Below are 24,426 nucleotides of genomic sequence, written 5' to 3' on the forward strand. Positions count from 1 at the left end.
GTTTCTCCTTTTTGAAAACAGTGAAATACAGCTCATTAGTAACTATAACAACTAATTGTTTATCTTACACTGTGCCGTAAAATGTGCTAGATCCTTTTTACATGTTACTTTTATTTGACACTTACAAATTTATGATTGGTGTTATTTCCTTTCTGCAAATGAAGAAACCAAAATTCATAGAGTTAAGCAACTTGTTCAAAGTTAACCAGAGTATTAAATGGAAGAACCAAAATTTGAACACAGTCTCTCTCACTCTAAAGCCCTTAATAATGTCCTCAGTGTCTTCAATTTAGCCAAACAGAGAACCCAACACAAATTAGTTGTCATCTGGAATTTCTATTAAATATTTTTGTGATAAGAACAATATTCCATTACCCATTTGGGGGGAACTAAAGTGCACTCACCTTCTGTGGCAAAAATGATAGCACGATTATATTATCCACATTTTACTGCAATAATGTTGTGAAACAAGCAAACCTCAACATTTCAGCAGCTTATATCAACAAACATTTACTTCTCACTCACACTAGCTTTTTTAAATTTAAAAGAGTGGTATGGATTGGCTGAAGCAGCTCTGTTCTCATGTTGATGCAGATATACTTTACCTATCTCACTTTCTGGGGCCAGCAGCTGCATGGAGCATGCATGCTCTTCCCCAGGCAGGTGGCAGAAGCACAAGGCCTCCAAGGAAACCATCATGCCTTTTAAAGCCTGCAGTTAGAATAGGCATACTGGTGCATTAATTGGCCAGAACAAATCACATGGAAGCTTACATCAGTGGGTCAGGGGCCTGTACAACTTTTGAGGTGGTGGCAGAGGGGAAGGGAAGAGTATTTACAGAACATTCACATAATCTACCATAAATATCAGCATATTTTATATATTAGCTATTATATCTGAAAACATGACTCTTTTGCATTTTAAGTATAGTAATTTCTTACAATTATTATTACTGAAAAAGATATGTTTGGATTTTTAGAAAACATGGAATCCTCAAAGGGTGTAAAAAGCTACCCACATCCCCATTTTGCTGAAGAAAGCACTGAATTTTGTTCATATTTACTTTCATGAATTTAACTTACACATTTATACAACTATCTAATCTATTTAAAAATTTGATGTAGTATCTTTTAATCCACAGCCATGAAAAGCAAGACATGTGGACACACACAGCTCCGTTTCTCCTATTCTTTGTCTTTTAATTTGAACAATAACAACCACATAAAACCAATTACATTTTATACACACATAATTATCTGAGCTTAATAACTGGCAATTATGCAATTTAAGTGTAGGTTTAACTCACACAGTCAGCTCTTCTTATATAAGAGTCCTCTGGTCAGAAAAACCAGGGTGGCTTCTCAGTTCTACTGTCTGGCTGCCTTATTCTCCTCTTTTACTCCTTCATGTCCAGAACTCTCTTCTGTCATTTCCTGTCACAGAGTACAGTCAGAGGGTTTGATCTTCCTGAAGACTCTTCCACTTGTCTTGGAATCCTCACCACTTTGGCACTCTGGTGACAGAGGAGAGTCAAGGGTCCCCTTCTTAAGCAAGCATAGGTGTGATAGGTGATTGTCCCCCAGTGAAGCCTCACAGTGAACAATAATAAAAGAACTCTGAAGCACAGTAGCAAAAGACTCATTTTCTCAGGAAACATTCTTTTCACAGTTCCTACCATGATCAGAAATGAATCTGTATACCCAGAGGAAGAAGAAATCGACAAGATATATTAACATTTTCATGTTACCTGTAATTCGTGCTAAGGATTTTTTTAGTTGTGGTATGGATAAAGACACTTTTTTCTATTGTCTCAGACCAAATTGATTAAATAAGAATGATTGGAGGAAATGAACATATAAAGGAAATGATTTTAGCTTACTAACTTGCATGTGATTTCACCTGGAATTCTAAAGGAATGATTCCAAAGCAGCAGGGCCTATGTGTACATCTGTTTTTCCCACCCAGGTTTCATTGAAAAACAATAGAAAAAGATAACTGTGTAGTCTTCTTTGCAAGTAGATGAAATGTTGGTGAATTTTGTGATAAATTTCTCAATAGTTTGCTGAATGGTTCCATATTCAACATCTGGCTCATTAAATATAAAAATACTATATGATAGAACATAATTAGTGGATTATTCTGCATAAACCAATTAGATTCATTGTGCCTAGTATGTATCTAAATACTTGTATTTATTTTCAAATTTCACCTTTATGTTTGTGCCATAGAAAGATATTTTAAAACAAAATATGACAAGTAAATACAAGGTTTTCAGATGGGTAAATATAAAACAACCTTTGCCAATATTCCTTGATAGAATTTTTATGGTAAACAATAAACAATTGCTTATGTATTCACATTCATGCTTCTACTAAATTCATTAAGCAACTTCTCTTAATCCTTTGTAGATATGAGAATTCCCTTAATTAAAAAAAATAATATATCAGACACTGTAATTAAATCATATTGTATTTTTGTTTTTACAAAGTTAAACAACAAAACTATTTACTTTTTTCATCTTTTCCCAGTTTTATAATGTTGGGTTGGCCAAAGAGTTCATTTGGGTTTTCTGTAAGCTGTAACAATCCAATATTTTGTATATGATATATAAGTTAAAACCATAACAATGGAGAGAATCATTTGGGGATAATTGTGGCACAATAGGGATAGATTTCAAAGGAATAAAAGTCTTGACATAAGGAGTTTTTGATTGATAAAATACCTCTACACAGAAAATAATTAATAGAGATATGTTCTTTTTTTTTTTTTTTTTTGGAATAACAGACTACTCCTATCTAGAGCCACATATAAACCAATATTTCCACAGTGGCAGTATTAGAGCTTCTACTTCAAGCTATAGGACTCAAACTGTTAGTTTAGGATTTTCTGATAAAAGCAAAGGTCACAGCCAATAAAATAAATCCTCATTAATTGATGAATTAATGACCTGACTTCTCAGTAGTCTGTTCAACTTCATGAATTTATCTCAGCATTACTGCCAAGATTTTTGACAGGAACTACTGATTGCTGTAAAACCTCCCTTATTAGGAACTCATAAATTATAGAATAGAGGAGATGAGATATTAGAAATAATTTAATTGGAATTCTAACAAATACACTTTTTAAGAGAGGTAGTCTAAATGTAACTATCCTACGCAGTACTCCAGTGTGTATCTAATTATCTCTAAAATGATTATTTCCCAGTTTCTACTCACAATATGGATTTTAATGTATTTCATACTGTATTTTTTATGTCAGCACTGTATAACCCATACATATTCAAGCATGGATCTACCACGTCTTTTTCTCTTTTCTTCTGTGATAGTGCTTGTTTGACTTTAATATTTTCTGTTCCAATGTATCAGGAATGAGGTTACTATCAACATTATGGGCAGATGATTGCTGTAGGGAGCTTTCTGATCCACTATAGAATGTTTAGCAGTATTTCTGCTTTCTACCCATTAGATGCCAGTGTTAAGACTCCACCCCACCCCCAATTTTTTTTTTTAACATCTTTATTGGGGTGTAATTGCTTTACAATGGTGTGTTAGTTTCTGCTTTATAACAAAGTGAATCAGTTATACATACACATACGTTCCCATATCTCTTCCCTCTTGCGTCTCCCTCCCTCCCACCCTCCCTATCCCACCCCTCTAGGCAGTCACAAAGCACCGAGCTGATATCCCTGTGCCATGCGGCTGCTTCCCACTAGCTATCTACCTTACGTTTGTTAGTGTATATATGTCCATGCCTCTCTCTCGCCCTGCCACAGCTCACCCTTCCCCCTCCCCATATCCTCAAGTCCGTTCTCCAGTAGGTCTGTGTCTTTATTCCTGTCTTACCCCTAGGTTCTTCATGACATTTTTTTTTCTTAAATTCCATATATATGTGTTAGCATACAGTATTTGTCTTTTTCTTTCTGACTTACTTCACTCTGTATGACAGACTCTAGGTCTATCCACCTCATTACAAATAGCTCAATTTCATTTCTTTTTATGGCTGAGAAATGTATATATGTGCCACATCTTCTTTATCCATTCATCTGATGATGGGCATTTAGGTTGTTTCCATCTCTGGGCTATTGTAAATAGAGCTGCAATGAACATTTTGGTACATGACTCTTTTTGAATTTTGGTTTTCTCAGGGTATATGCCCAGTAGTGGTATTGCTGAGTCATATGGTAGTTCTATTTGTAGTTTTTTAAGGAAACTCCATACTGTTCTCCATAGTGGCTGTACCAATTCACATTCCCACCAGCAGTGCAAGAGTGTTCCCTTTTCTCCACATCCTCTCCAGCAATTATTGTTTCTAGATTTTTTGATGATGACCATTCTGACTGGTGTGAGATGATATCTCATTGTAGTTTTGATTTGCATTTCTCTAATGATTAATGATGTTGAGCATTCTTTCATGTGTTTGTTGGCAGTCTGTATATCTTCTTTGGAGAAATGTCTATTTAGGTCTTCTGCCCATTTTTGGATTGGGTTGTTTCTTTCTTACTGAGCTGCATGAGCTGCTTGTAAATTTTGGAGATTAATCCTTTGTCAGTTGCTTCATTTGCAAATATTTTCTCCCATTCTGAGGGTTGTCTTTTGGTCTTGTTTATGGTTTCCTTTGCTCTGCAAAAGCTTTGAAGTTTCATTAGGTCCCATTTGTTTATTTTTGTTTTTATTTCCATTTCTCTAGGAGGTGGGTCAGAAAGGATCTTGCTGTGATTTATGTCATAGAGTGTTCTGCCTATGTTTTCCTCTAAGAGTTTGATAGTTTCTGGCCTTACATTTAGGTCTTTAATCCATTTTGAGCTTATTTTTGTGTATGGTGTTAGGGAGTGATCTAATCTCATACTTTTACATGTACCTGTCCAGTTTTCCCAGCACCACTTATTGAAGAGGCTGTCCTTTCTCCACTGTACATTCCTGCCACCTTTATCAAAGATAAGATGTCCATATATGCGTGGGTTTATCTCTAGGCTTTCTATCCTGTCCCCACCCACAATTATGACAAAAAAAAGTGTCTTTCCAGACATTGCCAAATATTCTCCGGGGGGAGGGGCAAAATTGCCCTTGTTTAGAATCACTGCTACATACAGATTTTCATATTTGCCCTGATGCATATCATTTCCTTCCTTTCTCTACATTTATCAAACAAGTAGCTCATTGGTCACACACTCTATATACATAAAATGTTTGGCTGATATACTTGACTCTGATGTGACAGAGCCAGGTGAAGGGGAAGTTGACCAATTTTTATCTACGTGCCTTTTTTCTTACCATTAAATTTCATTTTTTGCATATTTAGAATAAAGAGACTGAATATTACAAAGCCAAATTATGTAAGCTTCCATTGGGATAAAAGTCAAGTCATTAATTAGTCACATTCTTCATCACTACATCTGAGAAATGCAAGTAAAGAAGAGAAAATTATTCTACCATGTTTAGAAAGTTTATAACCTTAGGCCTCAGTGCAAAGCTTACTTCAAGCATTGCATACCATTGATTTCAATGAATTTAATCCCTACCGGTTACAGGCTTCATGAGTGCATTTCCATCTTTACAGGTGCTTCTCAGAATTAATTGCTACTTTATAGGTAATCACCATTTATATAATTAGATTAGAAAAGTTAGTAATTTAAAAGATGGCTAGAATTGAGGAGTGACATTATGAAGAGTGATACTACCATCACGCTTCTTACATTTTCTTAAACCTCTTTAAGGAGTGTGAAAAAATGGTGAGCAAAGAAGTTATTAAAATAGTAGTCTGATTTCAAAGAGTTTCAACTTTAAGATAAAAGTCTAGTAAAATTTTACTTTTTAATTTCCTGATAATTAAACACTGTCTCTCATATGCTGGAACCACTTCTTTTCAAAGAAGTCTGTGGTATATATTAGTACTGTGATTTTATTTCTTTAAGGAGTTAATTGATGGGCACTATATACAGTAATAGCAGCCCTGTCCATTATTGCCTCTGCACTGGCTCCTGTCTGATGGAACTTCCCTGTTGTCTTATCCACCTGTTCTAAATTGACATCCAAATGCTCTTTCCCCTAGGGCTTCTTTTCAAAATATTTGCTTGGAAAAAAATTGATGCTTACTCCCAGTTTTGATATTCTAGTGATATTCTTACTGAGATTTGGGGACATTACAATGTACTTTCAGAAGTGATTGAGCTTGTCTTACTTCCAGGATTTACTGTTAGTACACCAACCTGGCATATATAATATGGAAAGATATTAGTTGATCTGAGGATGAATTAAAATCTATTGATATATGTATATATTTTTAACAGAAAATATATGAAATTATACCAATTAAAGTTTCAGAATCCTTGTGCTTTTTCAAAGAGTAGGCTACCTCTATAAATCTAGGGATATACAAGTACAACAGTGAATAAATAAATGAAGAGGGGACTATAATATTTAAATTTCAGTAAATGAGATACTTGCCATTCTAACTGAACTGCTTAAACTGCTTTTATGTCTAATTTGTATTGAATTTTGCATCTATTGCTATCAGCCTGAACATATATTCTTTTTAAAATTTAAGAGAGAAATAACACTGAGATAAATAGGCTTTATGGACCTAGCAGTATTTTTATAATATATATTCATGATATATATATATAATTGTTTTTTTAGCTAATCAGTTAAAATATCGTTTTAGCAATTCAATTAATTCTTTGCTTTAGTCAGTCATCTTTTGAGATGTCAAACTTATCTTGCCCTGTATTTTGTAGGCTACTAACTTTATTCACCAGTAAGACCAATTTCACATGGGATTCAATGTACAGCCAAAGATGGAGTATGATTAAAGAAATAGGAAATTTTCCAAGTGTGTTACAGTATCATCCTCATCTATGAATAAGGTGCCAAAAATCACAACCATGAGTTATTTATCTGTTTAAAGTTCAGTCTACTGAACACAACATTGAAAGACAAAAAGATATAATAAAATAGAGCTTAGGGCTATATATTAACTTAGTAGTGTTCATTCTTGAATAAGCAGGTATAAGTGATCTATCGTGATAATAATCCTCCTGAAGTGTAGGAGAGGGCCATTTTGATGGTAATTTTAAATTGTTTGAAAATAGGAAAGGATAGATATTGCAGTGGAGTACCAAGGATAAATAGAAAGCAGAATGAGGCCTTTGTTGGTAGATTTAATGAAAAGAAAGTCAATGTTGACTAAACAAGATGACTTTCTATTTATGATCTGATGTAGGACACAGTTCAAGCTGCTTATAATGGAATACAGGGCCCTCTATAAAAACCATTCTTCCTGGCTTTCTGTTAGTTGAAGGGCACCAGGGAATCTACATCTTAACCTTATTTTGTACACCCCTCCCCCAACTTCAATTAACAGGGAGTTAATTCCTGAACGAGGAGTAGATATTTCCATGATAAAATGTACCTCAATTATCTTCTTTTTATTATATTTTCCAATTAATTTTTCTTTAATAGTCTTGCAGAACAACTGAAATAATTTAGGATTTCACAGTTTGGATAGGTGATTTTATACATCAATGTTTTAGATTATTACACTAACTTTTTGCTTCTGGCTCAAGCTGCGACATATGTATATACCTTACCTTATATAAAAATATAATTATTTACTTATATTTATTAAATTTTACTTATTTAATATTTCACACTTTGCAGTATTGCCTTCTTTGCCTTTGCCACATTTAAACAGTCAGGCATTCTTACTCATTACCTCAAGGAAAGAATATGAGAGGAAAAAGAAGCTAAAAGATGAGTTACTGTTGAAACTTTAATTTGTAAAAGCCTGTACCCAAAAAAGGATAAAAAGTATATAAAATTTTTTTTAAAAAATTAAGAGCTGTTATTCCTAACAAGGAGCTCCCTCCTCACACTGTCTTTCCACATAACCTAGAAGAGAATAGGAGTCCGTGAGCAGAAACAACATAGAATGAAGCAAGTGGTATTGAATGTTAGAGAAAAGGACTCTGTGCTCTTTTCTTTGGCCAAATCCCAGGTAAACTTTTGATATTCAAGCATAAAAGAGACCTGTTTCTCATTTCCTGTGAAGAGCCCTTGGGAGATGGTAGGAATGCAGACATCAGAAAAGCATGTGTAATGTCTGTCGCTGTATAAGACCTAAAAAGATTCAGAGATTATCCCAAAATTTTGCCTGCAGATACCTTGAAAATAGTAATTTCTACACAAATAATGGAGAACCAGTAAGAACAATGGTCATCTCAGGAGATGTTAGCATACACATTATCAATTGTACAATTATCTATTGAACCTCTATTATGTGCCAAACATTTTTACAGATTGTGAGACATAGCAGCAGTGATCAAAGCACTCAAAATCTCTGCCTTTGCAGAAATTGCATTCTAGTAACAGCTGGGTGACATTAAGAACCAGATATTCATACCTAACTCCTCAGCATGATGTAAACCTTCCTGAACTTGAATTGAACTCTCAGGGAAACGAGAATCTGTGCAAGTGAACACAGAGAATGGACTATGATAAAAATGACACCACACTTGGAGAAGTATGGGAATTAAATTGTAATTGAAAATCAAGAAAAAATTTAATTAATTATAATTAAATAATAATTATAGTTAATTAAATACTGGAGTTTTTGGACTGAGCATTATATCTATTTCTCATTATATACGGTAACTTTTGTGCTAGAAAATGTGTAAGACACTTCTATTATACATTATTTTATGATACTGCTGTTGTGATCATTTATTGAGCACATTCAACAAACAGTGCACGGGGTAGAGAAAGTACAATACATTCTTTCCAAATTTATAAACTTCTTTAACTTTTTCAAAAAATAAATGTGAACATTCAGGGCTTTCCTGGTGGCACAGAGGTAGAGAGTCCGCCTGCCGATGCAGGGGACACGGGTTCGTGCCCTGGTCCGGGGGGGTCCCGCGTGCCGCAGAGCGGCTGGGCCCGTGAGTCATGGCCGCTGGGCCTGCGCATCCGGAGCCTGTGCTCCATAACGGGAGAGGCCACGGCAGTGAGAGGCCTGTGTACCACAAAAAAATAAAAAAAAAGAAAGTCATTCATATTCAATCAAAGTAAAGAGATACAACATTCTTCAGGATCACTCAAACCCAAAGTACTAAGTATATGTACCATTAAGACACATTGCAGTGTAATAAATCTTTCATATATACATTTTTAGATCAGCATAAGTTTGTAATCTGGAAACACTATGTTGTTCTGGAAAATGCTTCTAATTTGGTGAGATCAAATTTTATTTTAACCGTGGAAAGCATGTTAGTGACACTCTTTATCAAGAGTTGATATAACATAAAAATGACAAATTACTTCTTTTAACTGAGATATAATTCACAAACCATAAAAATTTTTAGTATATATTACAGATTGTGAAACCATCACCTTTATCTAATTCCAGAATATTTTATTAACACTACAAAAAAACCCAGATCTGTATCAATAGCAGTCACTCTCCATTCTGCCCTATGCCTATCCCCAGGCCACCACTAATCTACTTTCTGTCTCAATGGACTTTGTCTATTCTGGATATTTTATATAAATTGAATTATTCAATATGTGGACTTTTGTGACTAGCTTTTTTCACTTAGGATAATGTTTTCTAGGTTCATCCATATTATGACATGTATTAGTACTTCATTGCTTTTTATTTCATTAAGTGCATTTATTCCATTGTACTGATACCATGAGTTACTTATTATTCATCAGTTGATGAGCATTTGCATTCTTTCTATTTTTGAGCTATTATAAATCATGCTGCTGTAAACATCTGTGTACAAGTTTTTATATGGGCATATTTTGAATTCTCTTGGGTATATACCTTAGAGTAGAATTTCTGAGTCATAGGACAACTCTATGTTTAACTTTTTGAGGAATTGCCAAATTGTTTTCTATGGAAGCTGCACCATTTTACATTTCTATCAGCTATAGGTCAGAGTTTCAATTTTCCTACATGCTCATCCACATTTGTCATTTTCCATTTATTTGACTATAGCCATCCTAATGGGTATAAAAGGGTATCTCACTGTAATTTTGATTTGCATTTTGCTAATGGTTAAATGTTTACTGACCATTTGTATATCTTTTTTATAGAAATACCTTTCTAAATCTTTTGCCTATTTTTAAGTGCGTTATTTGCCTTTTCATTTTGAGATGTAAGAGGTGTTTATATATTCTGGCAACTAGGCCCTTATCAGATATAGATTTGTCTTTTGACTTTCTTAATAATGCACTTTGATGCACAAAAGCTTTTAATTTCAATGAAGTCCAATTTATCTACTTTTATGTTGTTGCTTATGCTTTTGATGTCATATCTAAGAAACCATCAACCAATTAAGATCACCAAGATTGACAGGTATATTTTCTCCTGAGAGTTTTATAGTTTTAGCAATGTTTGTGGTTTTTTGATCAACTTTAAGTTAATGTTTGTATATAGTGTGAGGTAGGGATCCAAATTCATTGTATTGCATGCTGATATCCAGATGTCCTAGAAACATACGTTGAAAAGACTATACTATCTTTATTGAATGCTTTTGGCACCTTTGTTGAAATCAACTGACCACAGGTTTATCTCTGGAATCTCAATTCTATTTCATTGATTTTTTTTGTCTAATCTTATGCTGGTACCATGCTATCTTGATTACTCTAGTTTGTTGTTAAGTTTTGAAATTGAAAAGTACGAGTCCTCCAACTTTGTTCTGCAAAATTTATTTTTGTGAACCTGGGTTCCTTGAATTTTCAGGATGAGCTTTTCTATTTCTGGGGAAAATTAAAAGCAGGTAGCTGGAATTCTGAGTAGGATTGCATTAAATCTATAGATCAATATTTGGAGTATTGCTCTCTTAATTACATTGTGCCTTCTAATCCATAATCAAGGGATTTTTAAAAATTTATTTTGTTGATATTTATTTTAACAATATTTTGTTTTAGTTTTCACTATATAAGTATTGCACTTGTGTTAAATTTATTCCTAAGTATTTTATTCTTTTTAATGCTAATGCAAGTGGAATTTTCATAATTTCATTTTCAGATTGTTTATTGCAAGTGTATCAAAATGTAGCATTTTATTATTGAGCTTGTGTCCTGCAATTTTGCTGAACTTGTTTGTTAGTTCTAATAGATTTTTATGAATTTGGGGAAGTTCCTATATATAAGACCATGCCACCTGCAAAAGGTATAATTTTACTTCTTCCTTTACAATCCAGGTACCTTTTATTTCTTTTCCTTGCCTAACTGTCCTGTTAAAACCTATAGTACATTGTTGAAAAGAGATGCTAAGAGTACTCAGCCTTGTCTTGTTTCTGATCTTCAGGGGAAAGCTTTCAGTTTTTCACCAGTAAGTATGACTTAGCATTGAGGAAATTCCATTCCAGTTTCTTTTCTTTTCTTTTTTTTTTAGTGTTTTTATCATTAAAGGGTTTGGATTTTGTCAAAATTTTGTATCTGTATCTATTGAGATAATCATGGTTTTTTTCCCTTCATTCTACTAATATGTTGTATTTCAGTGATTCATTTTCTTATACTGAATCAACCTTACATTCCCTGGGTAAATATTAGTCAAGGTGTGTAAACCTTTTCATATGCTGCAGGATTTATGTTGCTGATTTGTATTGATCTGTTGGGAATTCTTACTTTTACATTAATAGGGGATACTGGTCTCTAGTTTCTCTAATTGTAATGTCCTTATCTAATATAGGTATTATGGTAATACTGACTTTTGAAATAGGTTAGGATGTGTCTATTCTCTTCTATTTCTTAGAAGAGTGTAAAAAGGATTAAGATAATTCTTCATTAAATATTTGGTAGAATTCACCAGTAAAATCATCTGTCCTTCTAATTTAAAAAAAATGTATACAATAAGATTTACTCTTTGTGCTATAAATTTCCGAGTTTTGACAAATATGGAGTGTCATGTATCCATCACTAAATTATTATACAGAATAGTTTTATTGTTCTCAAAAATCCCTTTTCTTCACTTGTTCAACCCCCTTTCCTCATTCTCCTCAGCCACTGATATTTTTACTATTTATATAGCTATGCCTTTTGCAAAATTTTATATAAACAGCGTGTTGCCTTTTCAGACTGGCTTCTTTCATTTGGCAATATACATTTAAATTGCATCCAGTTTTCGGTGTAGTTTTATAGCTTTTTTTTTTTTTTTTTTCTGTATGCAGACCTCTCACTGCTGTGGTCTCCCCCCGCCACAGAGCACAGGCTCCGGACGCGCAGGCTCAGCGGCCATGGCTCACGGGCGCAGCCGCTCCGCAGAATGTGGGATCCTCCGGGACCCAGGCACGAACCCGTGTCCCCTGCATCGGCAGGCGGACTCTCAACTACTGCGCCACCAGGGAAGCCCAGGTCATTTGTTTTTATCACTAAATATTATTTAATTGTATGGATGCAGCACAGTTTGTTTGTCTATTCACATTGAAGGATATCTTGGTTCCTTCCAGTTTTTGATGCTTTTGAATAAAATTGCTATAGCTACTCATGTGCAGGTTTTTCTGTGCCTATCAATTTTTAAGTAAGTTTGGTACTACCTAGGAGTGTGATTGCTTGATCCTATGGTACAATTATGTTTAGCTTTATATTTTTTTACTTAAGTGGATGTACCAGGCTTAATTCCCACTATTAGTGAGAGTTTCTATTGTTCCACAATCACATTGGCAATTGGTATTGTTAGTTTGTTGTTGTTGTTGTTCTGATTTGGATTTTAGCCATTCTAATATGCATGTAGTAGTATCTCATTGTGCTTTAATTTGCAGTTCCCTAATCATAAATGATGCTGAGTATTTTTTTTTGATGCTGAGTATTTTAATATGTTTATTTATTTATTTTTATATGTTCATGGTGATTTATAAATTCAGGTCTTTTGCCCATCTTAACTTTTTTCCCACTTTTTTTTTTAATTTTAAGAGTTCTTCTATATTTTAGATATGCACTCTGGTTTTATTATCCATAAACTTGGGATTAATAATTATAATCTCCTCATTGATTGGTTTAGTTGAGAAAATGCAAAGATTTAGTGGAGACACTATATACTGTAAGTGCCAAATAAATCTATTTGGCTGGGAACAGCTTTGTTCACATCTTACCTTTCCAAAGCCTACCACAGAAACATAAATAAAAATGGGTCAAATTAATAAAAAAGCATGTCTAAAATAGGTGGGATTCAGGCTTATTTGTTTGGTCAGAACCTTTATATACACTCTACATTCACATCAACTGCTTCTAGCTTAAACACAGTAAAATGTAAAACAAAATGTATGATCATGCACACATGCAAACGTGTTTTCTCCTAATAGTCTTATACAAACCATTTGTTTTCATTCTTCTATTATACCATTTATTTATCATTCTATAATACAAACATTCTAAAATATTGATGGAAGAAATTTTCACACATTGAGGTACAGGGAAGTCATTCTGGCTTGTATCTGCTTTGGCTTGAATTTCATGCTAACTAGAATAGCCTGTCTTATGGCCTGTCAAACAGGTATTGCACATCTTTAACCATTAAAAAAAAAAAAATGTTTTTACCAGATTTTGTGGAATGTCCACATTGAAGATAGGGATAAATGCCCCCCTTTCCTATGGTGTCAGTGGTAGTACTCCTTCGAACATGAGGTTCCCTTCCCAGACACTAAGGTCATGCTGACTTACTGTGTATATGCTAATCTATCTCTTCTGAAACCTTAAAGGAACGTACTCCTGTCATGTTTGATATTTGTTCTTTGTTCTGACAAGTTGTAAAACTGTGGTTCATGCATCCAAAATGGAGCCCAGTGGCCATTTTGGTTATGGTTTCAGACACATATCTGCATCACTGAGAACTTGAATTTTCTAGACTGTATCAATCAAGGACTCTCCCAACCGAATTTCCAAACAATATCTGCTAGAAGCTGCCAGCTGTAACCTTATGGTCTCAAGCTCTCCCGTTGTAATTATGCAACAGTTTTAGACTCCAACCAATCCTTGCTTAGCAAGCATCCTTAAATTCTTGCCAGCTCCAGTCTTAATTCTTGACCAACAAATTATATAACTTTGTGGGTTTTGCCTCCCCCATTTTGTAACCGGATAGAACACAATTCAAATGCTTCTTGATTCCATGTCTCCTGGGCTATAGTTCTCAGTTTGGTTTGAATACAACTCTTTTCTAGTCCTAGTATAGATTGCTTGTTGATTATTTGCATTGACAATATGCAATGGTTTCCTCTGTGTAAGTATAATTTCCAGCAAATAGTATGTATTAGTATATGTTCTTATACTAAAATTCTTAATATCGTTGTGAAAAAATATTTGAGAAATACCCTGAATTCCTGAACTTTCAAAAACATATTTCTAAACACTATTTTTCTAATAAAAAGTTGCTAATAAACATTAGTTATTCCTTAGCTCTATGCTGTTTTGCAAATCTTGAACCTTAATATTTAAGCATATCTTGAACCAATTACACATAAATTATTTTAGAATTTTTAATGTACATAGTTGTCTCCTCAATAAAGTAGGTATAATCACAAGGTTAGAACTCAATAAAAAGAAGCATTATAGATCAAAGAAAATACACAATTAAATCAAGTATCTGATTCCTAGCCTGTATTGGCACTATAGTAAATAAATATTTGGCAAAAAATAATTTGAATCAGTTTGGTGAGGCTGCTGGTTCTTAACTAAACAAGTAGTTTGTGTGAAATCCTTCATGAAAACATGTTAAAACACACATATTTGGGCTGAAAAGATACTGGGAGGTAATCTAACATAGTATCTTCATTTTGGATATTTAGACATATGGAATCTGTGAATTAAATAATTTCAAAGGCTTAGTCCATGTTCAAAATTAAAAATTAATTGCGGAAATGGTAGTAGATCTATAATCTCCTCTTACTCATTTTGTCCTTGGAAAGATAACTTCACAACTCAAATACTCTTACTAGCTTATACTTTCAGGCTAATAAGAAAGAAGATGTACTCACCCCACAGGTAATTATGTTGCTTTGCTTGATATAGATGGTATTCTAAAAAATAAAAGTGAAGAAAAATTTTTCTTCAGTTAAAGCAAAAACAGAAACTTTTGATTTTCCTTTTGAAAGATGAAATCTAATAAAAATAGAAGGAGCATAGGACCAACTGCAGAGTGGTGTACAGGTTGTGAGTATAGATTCTAGAATCAGAAATATTTCTGAAAAAATATTGAGCTGCCAATAGCTCTGAGAATTTGCTCATAACTTAATCACATTAAGCCTCTGTGTCCTCATCTGTAAAATGTGGTTAATAATAGTATAATTACGTAGGATTTTGTGAATATACAGTGAGAAAAAATGCATACATATCTAGAGCATAGTTAATGCTTTAAGTGAATGCTGCTTCTTAATGTGTTTTAAGTTAAGCAATCTTTCTTACATCTTACATAAAGGAGGAAACTCAAGAACTTATTTCTGATGTGTGCATGTGTATGCATGTGTACATAAATAGAAATAGAGGCCAAGAATAATTTTCAGTGTTGACCTACTCAGCATAGTAAGAGAGTTAACTGCATTGAAGATTACAGAGGAAACATATTTTAGACAGATTGCTAAGAAGTGGAAGAAATGGGGATAAGTTTTAGGTGAAAAATAATAAATTCTAGATATAATTTGGAAACCTTTGTTTGATAGAGTGTTTCCACAGACAGAAAAAACACATAAGTTTAGTAAAGGTGGTACATAAAAAGGAAGCTTGAATTAAACTCTAAGTGGATCAATCTTTATTTTTCTGTTAAATGTAGTATGTGTATGGGAATCTATTTTGTTCCAGAAAGCTGCTGAATATATAGCAGTTATCAGAGCAAATATGGTCCGTGTCCTCAAGATCTTTTTAATTTATGAAAGAAGAATACACTAAACAAGTACTGTAATATAAATATCCTGAAATTTAGAGAGGGAAGTGTTTTCAAGCTGTGTAATGGACATACCCCCAAATATTCTTTAAACACTAATTTATTTCCTGTTTCATATAAATATATTTATATCAGTAAGTTTGTATTTATTCTGTCAATTTTGAAAATATTTATAGCAAGATGCCCTACTGAAGATTTAACTTCTGTTGTTACTATTTGAATGTTTTACCATTACCACAAGCAAATAGCAAGAAAGTTACCTTGGATATATTTGGGAAGGTAAAAGAGAAGTGATGCTGTTCCAAGTTTAGAGGTCAGTCTCCTTGCTGGAAAGGTAAAAATGCTTTTGGGTAAAAGACTAATGCAGAAACCACATGGACAGCATCCCTAGGACCACCAGCATCTTGTAGACATGTACACGGGATTAAAAGGAGCTAAAAGAGCACAGAAATGTGAATAGGAGAGGGACACCGTGGGAAGAGCTTAACCAAGGAATCAGATATATAAAGAGACTCAGCAGATCTGTACAACCCCTCAGGTCAACTCCTCTGAGCATCAGTGGTGAGATCATTGCAGCCTCGAGAAGACCAGTAGAGCCCACTGAACAGACTTCAGAGGATCCCCATTTAAGTCCTCAGGACTGGCTTCTTTTCAGCCCTTCATATGTTTCCACATTATGAGGAAATCTAAGAAGGCCAAAAGCAAAGAGAGTGATAGTAGAATTTCAGCTCTTCAGACCCATTAGAGGGAGCTTCAGTTTGTGTAGTAAAAAAAAAAAGCATATGTGATATTATTAGAATGCAGCATTCACTGTGCAGATCATTTATGATATATTTTTCTCAAGGTGTTTTACCACAGGTTCATTTTATTCAAATGTCCACAGTTCACAATTGGTGGACTTAGATATCCAAAAAGAAATATCTCTATTTACTACAAACTACTTCAAAATGAATCCAGAAGCCTCAGTCCTTAGAAAGTGGCTAAGCCATTAGACACAAAAGACTAATACTTGTAAAAGTGTCTTCCTTTTGTCATATATGTTTACAGTTCTCTGCCACTTTCTTTCAAAAAAAGAAAAATGACATCATAAATAATTTACTGTTCTTTGAGCCAGAATAGTCCTTAAAAGAATCATCTGATACAATCACTTGCTTTATTCTGTCTGATAAACAAATATTTATTGAGCTTCTTCAAGATTCTGAGCACCCTGCTATAGACACATAGCAGACAAAATTTTTTAGCTCTGAAAATATTTTCTTATCCCATTTCATAGGTAAGGAAACTGAGGTTTGGATAAATTTAGTGACTTTATCAAGTCTGAGAGGCTACAAATAATTGAATAGAGACTAGAACCCAGTTCTTACTCCTAGTGCTGTGTGATTGTCAATACACTACTCTGCTTTGCAAATGTAATCTTAAAATAAGTTCAGTGTTTCATTCAGTGATTTTGATATTGCTTAATACTGTTTATTGATTATACTGAATTAACTCCTATATATAAAAGGATAATGTCTTGCTATTTTTTTTAAAACTTCTCAAAGTCAACAGAACAGTGTGCATATGTATACATTATATATATGCATCTATTTGTATGTATATACACACACATTGCAACACATATATCCATCCTATGATATGATAGAGTGAAATTTCAGGAGAGTATACAAAGACCTTCTTTCACTACTGTGGATGATAAATGGTAGAAATCTTATCAAATCACAGGTATGCAGGAGCATTTTACCACAAACAGCTACTAAATGGGCCAGAAGAATTGTTATGGACGTTGAGAGAGTAGCAACACTAATAAATATTATACATTAAACCTCTAAAAGGTAATGAAGCTAAACATTGCCTGTTATTCTCTTCAGGCAAGATTCAAGTTGGAAGCTACTACCTTATCATTTAAATGCCTTGTGCTGTATACTCTAAACCATAGGCAATCTCCAACAGTGAGATCATTTTTAGGCAATAAAAATCATTTGAATAAAATTACTTAAGCAAGTGAGCATCTGTGCCTTTATCTAAATGACCAAATGCTAGAAATTGAGGAAAGGAGCCAAGATGCTTTTTCTTAAAAAGAGGCAAAACAGACAAAAAAACACAACACAGCATTTAGACACAGAAAACTGGCTTGTTACTTTTACGTTCCTTGAAAGTTTTTTTTTTTTTCTTTTTCAGCTCATTTGTATCTCTGTCTCTTGCTTCTGCAATAATTTGCTACTGTAAAGTTATTTTTGTCTTAAGAAGATAATCTTCAAATATTATGTAAGAACAGTATGTTTAATCATATTTTCTGTAAAAGTGTGCTCTTTTCCTTTATAAAATCTTTGTACATATACTTCTTGACTTTCATATTCAAAAAGTATACACACATATTTTAGGGTACATACTATTTTAATTAATAGTGATTTACTTTAATGTATTTTTCTCAGAAAATATTCTCACAGTACCAGAACACTGAAAAAAATACTTTTTACTTATTAGTGATATCTAAACCTGATACTTCTTTGCATTCTCTTGTAGGTAAATGATGTCAAACTAAGATTATTCATAAACTAAGATTATTTATAAACTAAGCTTGTGTCTAAATAATAGAGAAAGATAGAAGACACATAACCTACAAATAGTAGACATTAAATTATATTCTAAGACCACAAAATTACACAATGATAGAAATTTTTTGCACCTTGAACTTCAATTTGATACCTCCTTATATAGGGCAAACAGTAGGGAATTATAAGGCCAAAACTCAAAATACAACATTTCATTAAAATTGTTAGAAAAATAAAAGTTAAAATATTTTTTAAAAATAAAAGAAGAACGCTAATTTGCCCTTTCTTAGCTAACTTGCTGGGATGTTTTGGATGTAAATGAAATAACCAAAAGTCAATGCAAAACATAGTTATTTTATTCTCAAATCATTTTATACTGCCTGGAGAAAGTACTTCTGAAAGACTTTTTTTTAAATTGTAGATGAACATTTTTAATAACCTAAAAAGAAATGCATCATATGTGGGACCTGATCAGCAGAAGAGAGGGTCAGAGCATGTCCAGACAATAGTTAGAAAAAGATTAGCCCAGAAAGAGAATATGGCTGTTTCAAAGATATCCAAGAAGTAAATAACTGATGGGAATTCAAGCAATGGGTGCTCAGCATGAAAAATTATAACGACTGTTGAAAAGTAGAGCAAGAAATTCGCATATCTCATAATTGGCACAAAGGAAGATCCTGTTAAGCCACAGACTAGCATTCTATCTACTACCGTGGAGACTTTGGGAATCATATTCTGGGTCAGAATTTTTAACTTTTGTCTCAAGTACATTTGTTACCATGCACCAGTTCTGATAGAAATCATAGTTCTTAGTAGGCAGTCATGTTGTATACTACATGATTTTTTTCCTGGGACTTACTAATTAGCCCTGATGTTACCCGGGACATGTCCTGGACTCATGGGCTGACAACCCACTGAATGGAAAGTTAATTTGACATGGCCTGCCTTAGAAGGATAGGCCAGACAAGTTCCCTCTTTGATATCTAAATTAAGGTATACCAAATTAATAATACAGCTTTCAGGGTATGCTATAACTGAAAAGAGATAAGCAGAATAGCCATGAGATCCCATAAGGAATTCATAATACGAGAACACTCATTTTCACATATCCAGATATACAAGAAAGGAGACTATGTGGCTTTCAAAAGAGTAAGAGACTCACAGAGAAACTAGGTCATCCCTAGAATGTATAGATTGAAACCTTATGTACCTTAAAATTAATCTTCCTTTGGTCTTGAGGCAATGTGAAGAACCTCTGTTTCTTTTACATAAAAATCCTAGAGAAGAGTTCATGATCCAGACATTTGGGGGCAAAAGGTAATACAAATGATGAGTCTCCTGGGGACATAAAAATGACAGGAGCCAAATACCAAGAGGCAGGGTATCCAGTCCCTGAGCTTCTAGGCAGTGACCTGCTCCTGGGGAACCCAGGCCAGGAACAAGTCAAAATTCAGAAAGGAGATAGGTTTAAGATTATTTTTATATAAATCTCAGGACTATTAGAATTATTTACTTACCTATAAGCCTTGCCCTCTAAACTCTAGGAATTAAATACATGCTAAAGAATGGAGCTGAATCCATCATCAAGTTTGTAAGTTGTACAGGATGCCTACATAATTTGTGGGGTCAAACTGAAAATGAAAATGCAGGGCCCCTTTTACCAAAAGCATTAAGGATTTCAAGAGGGAAGCAGATGTGCACTGAACCAAGAGGGGGACCCTTCTTACACAGGTTCCTATACAACTGTGTAAGCTGGCCTTGAAGGGGTGGGGCAATCATACCAGTTTACCCTGAATAAATCATTTTTCTGGGATAGCGTTCATTTATGCCCAGTCTTCTTGACCTATTATCTGTCTTGTAATTATAAGGTGACTTTAGATTTAGGAATACTTGCTTTTTTTGCTTATTAGGTATCTGTTTTCTAACTCAAAAAGTGGCACAATTAGGAACAATGTCCAGAATATTCTCATCAGATTGAAAATTCTATGCATCAGGTTTCATGAAGTTCTCAAATTCAAGTGGATAACAGCCTGAGCTGAACTCAAAAGAGCACATGATTGAAGTAAAATTTTGTTATAGACTCTGAAGGAAAATTAGGAATTTCCCTCAGGCATGTATTGTCTAAGGAAAAGCTCCCCTAATTTTGTAGGGAAAAAAACCCACTTATTATTTCATTACTCCTGTTCTTCAAAGTTAAGTTCAAAATCACTATATGTGGCTTAAATACTTGGGAACAAATTATCCTATAATTTGTGAAGTCTAACTCTTTGATAAAACTTCATTTCTGATTAGGAGGTCTTCCAGGTCTATGTAAATTTCAGGTCCCACTATATCTGATCTTTAGGTTCCAGTGGAAAGTTAATGTATATCGTTTCATGCCAATTTATTTTGTGAGAGAGGTTTCTAGTTTGCAATTTCCATTGATTTTGCAGAACTGAGTTGTCATTTCCCATGCCCTGGCCCCTAAGGATGAAAACCATCTTAGTCAAAGATACCTACAGGGCTTCCCTGGTGGCGCAGTGGTTGAGAGTCCGCCTGCCGATGCAGGGTACACGGGTTCGTGCCCCGGTCCGGGAAGATCCCACATGCCGTGAAGCGGCTAGGCCCGTGAGCCATGGTCACTGAGCCTGCGCGTCCGGAGCCTGTGCTCCTCAACGGGAGAGGCCACAACAGTGAGAGCCCCGCGCACCGCAAAAAAAAAAAAAAAAGATACCTAGAAAACAGCCTGAGGCAAATGTCAATTGCCAACTCTACTATGAGGAGTAGAATCCCAGGAAAATTAGGGTAAGAGAAAAAAGAGAGTGAACCTGGGGAGGGGGAAAAAATACAAAGTGGTACATTACAGCAGCTCCAAAACTTCACTAAATAAACTAGACTGAATGCTTATTCACCTGGGACATCTCCAAATAGGAAGGGCAAGGAATTTAAGTATGTGCCATCTCCTGTCTCTCATTGGTCAAATATAATCTCAAGATACATGAATTCCTACACAATCCCTTCTAGTTGTACTCTTTTTGAGCCCTGAGATGTCTCAAAACACAATGCTTCATCTGGGCCCAGGTGTGGAGGGAAGGGTCAGAGACATACAGAGCTAAGAGCAAATCTAAGAAGATGAATAAATCAGGTATGAAACTTCAAGGTTACATTAGCCACAGACTTATTGCTTAGGAAAGAGGGATACAGCCTTTGTCCATTTTTCTTTGTAGGCAAAGTCACCTTTTTACCTGTAATCTGAGTGTAATGTAATTGGTAGTAAATACATTTCACCACGAATATACCTGAGTCAGTTTTAATTTATTCATTTAACAAGATACTCTCGACCTTCTACTATGTGCACTGGATTATGGAAGGGATATAAAGATGAATAAGTCATGGGCCCTACTCCAAATTCTAATTAGTCCATTTTAGATTTGCTGTTGAAAGATTCACAGGTGCAAGTTTATCCTTATTCCACTGTCTTTTTATAACAGAATCATAAGGTGAAGGCAAGGAAGAGGTGACAATTTTATCATTCCTTGTTTTTTTTTTCTTTCTTGCTTCTGATTTTTAAACAGTTTTAGGAAGGATATTCATTTAACTTTAATGGCTAAGACGAGCTCTATTCTACATAAATCTCAAAAGTTAAACCATATCATGCTTTGATATTCTTTGTGAATCCATTGTTCTCACCTCTATAATCTAAGATCCCCATTTCATGATCCTTAATTTTTCCACATCTGCAAAGTTCCTTTCTGTTATATAACATAAAATACTCACAGGTTCTGGGGATTGAAATATGGCCATTTTGGGGGCCATTATTCAGTTTACAATATTAGGCAAATTCAGAAGAACAAATAATAACTCACAAGATACACAATAAGCTCTTCTCACATCTGAATAAAGTTGCAAGATTTTAGGTATCTTCCTATAACCTCTACTTACGTTCTGAGTTGTAAGTAGTCAGCTCTTACCAGACTTCCCTTTCACACATCTATGAGCTGGTTACGCAGAATATCTTTTTTTACTGCATTCATTAGCTGAAGGAGAATCAATAAAACAATCTGTAGAGTATGCTTCACTAATGGGAAAATACAGTTAGTTCTGTCATAGAATATTCTTAAGCTAAGAATTATAAATGTAATTATAAGTTTCTACTTCTTTGAACTATAAATAAAAATAACTAAATCTACAAAGCACAATCCCATTAAATTGGAATCACAACTCACTCTATTATATACTTTACCTGCTACCTATCTTTCTGTCTTTTAACCAACCATTCCTCTGTTATCTTTTCTTTAGTGATAAAAGAGGAATTTTTTCATATAAATTGCCTTTCCAAACTTGCATCTTCTAGAACAACACACTGTGAGATGCTCCACAAACAGCAAGAGTTTCAAAATAGAATTTGTTTCAGAAACATTACATAAGTTATATATCTTTGGGAAATCAACATGCAGGTCTGTGAAATCCTGCATTAAAAAATTTATCTTTTTTTTTCTGCGGTACGCAGGCCTCTCACTGTTGTGGCCTCTCCCGTCGCGGAGCACAGGCTCCGGACGCGCAGGCTCAGTGGCCATGGCTCACGGGCCCAGCCTCTCTGCAGCATGTGGGATCTTCCTGGACTGGGACACAAACCCGTGTCCCCTTCATCAGCAGACGGACCCCCAACCAGTGCACCACCAGGGAAGCCCAAAAAAATTATCTTTTTTAAACCTGAGTTTTACAATTTATCTAATGATAGAACACTTTTTCACATAATGTTAGTTAACATCCTGTAAAATTAGTGTTTTTATAGAGCACACAATGTTTTAAAAAGACCACTCTATATTAATTGGATATTTATTTCAGTTTCATCAGTAGGTTTTTAATGAAACCCTGATCCTCTATTTATGTTTACTTTTATCGAATACTAACTTTGTGTATTGTTCTTTAGATGTGTTAATATTAACTAGCAGATTAAAACTATTAGCATGTTAGCATATTGTTCATAATCCTATGAGGAATTATTATTTTCTTCACTTGACAGATAAGCAACTTGAAAGAGAGAGGTTAAGTAATCAGCTAGAGAATTGCAGCATGAAAATCCAAGGCAATCTGTCTCCAGTGCCCATTCTTTTGATCTCTAATTTTACTACCTCTCAATGTAACCTTTGACTATAGGTGCCTTATTAAAAAAACTAATCAACAAAGGTTTTAGAGCAAACATTGAAAAAGAACCCATTTCTAAGCATTGTGGACAATGACATAAAAGAAAGAGTTTGAATTAACTGGACAGTAAAATGTCTTTCAAGTAAAAGTAAAGCAAGATCTGGTAGTATACATACATGGAAAGAGATAGTTGTTAACGGATGACTGAAAAATAGCAAAAACAAGTAAGGAGCGTGATTCTTTTTCTTCTTGAAAAAATGTGGTAGAGGAGACTCTAGTTAAAATAGTCCCCTCATATGTTATTGGAACATGGACTACACAGAACTCAGAAAACCTGGGAGATCAAAGAGCAGGTTTATTCTACCTGCCCGGAAGACGGGCCAAGTAGTATGTAAGGATAGACTCTGAGGAATGCTGGGCTTATAGCAGCATTCAAGACCTCGTTGTGAAAATGTTGAAAGTTTTCATTGAGGTTCTCAGGTGAATCCACAATCAGCTTACTCCGGGAACTTCTGAGAAACTGTGAAAACTGATCCAAAGGGCAACAAACACCAGAGTTTTTGCACATGGAACCTGAAGAGAAAACTATGTATAACAAATTGTCATTTGAGTAATGGAAGTACCTAGGAATTCATAGAGCTGCTTTTATAATGCATGCTCAAAATTTTAATATTTTTAAATATGTTGTGTTTTGTTAAAATATTTTAGTTTATTATTAAACGTATATATTACAGTTTTCATATTCCTTAGTGTGCTGGTATAGCACAATAAGCCATCTAGCAGTCAGAATGTTAAAATATATAATTTTAGTACACAGTATACTTAACACACATATTTACATATATATTATTTGAAATATTATATATTGCTTAAA

This window comes from Grampus griseus, assembly GCF_964374135.1.
Source record: "Grampus griseus genome assembly, chromosome: 4".
Classification (NCBI taxonomy): Eukaryota; Metazoa; Chordata; class Mammalia; order Artiodactyla; family Delphinidae; genus Grampus; species Grampus griseus.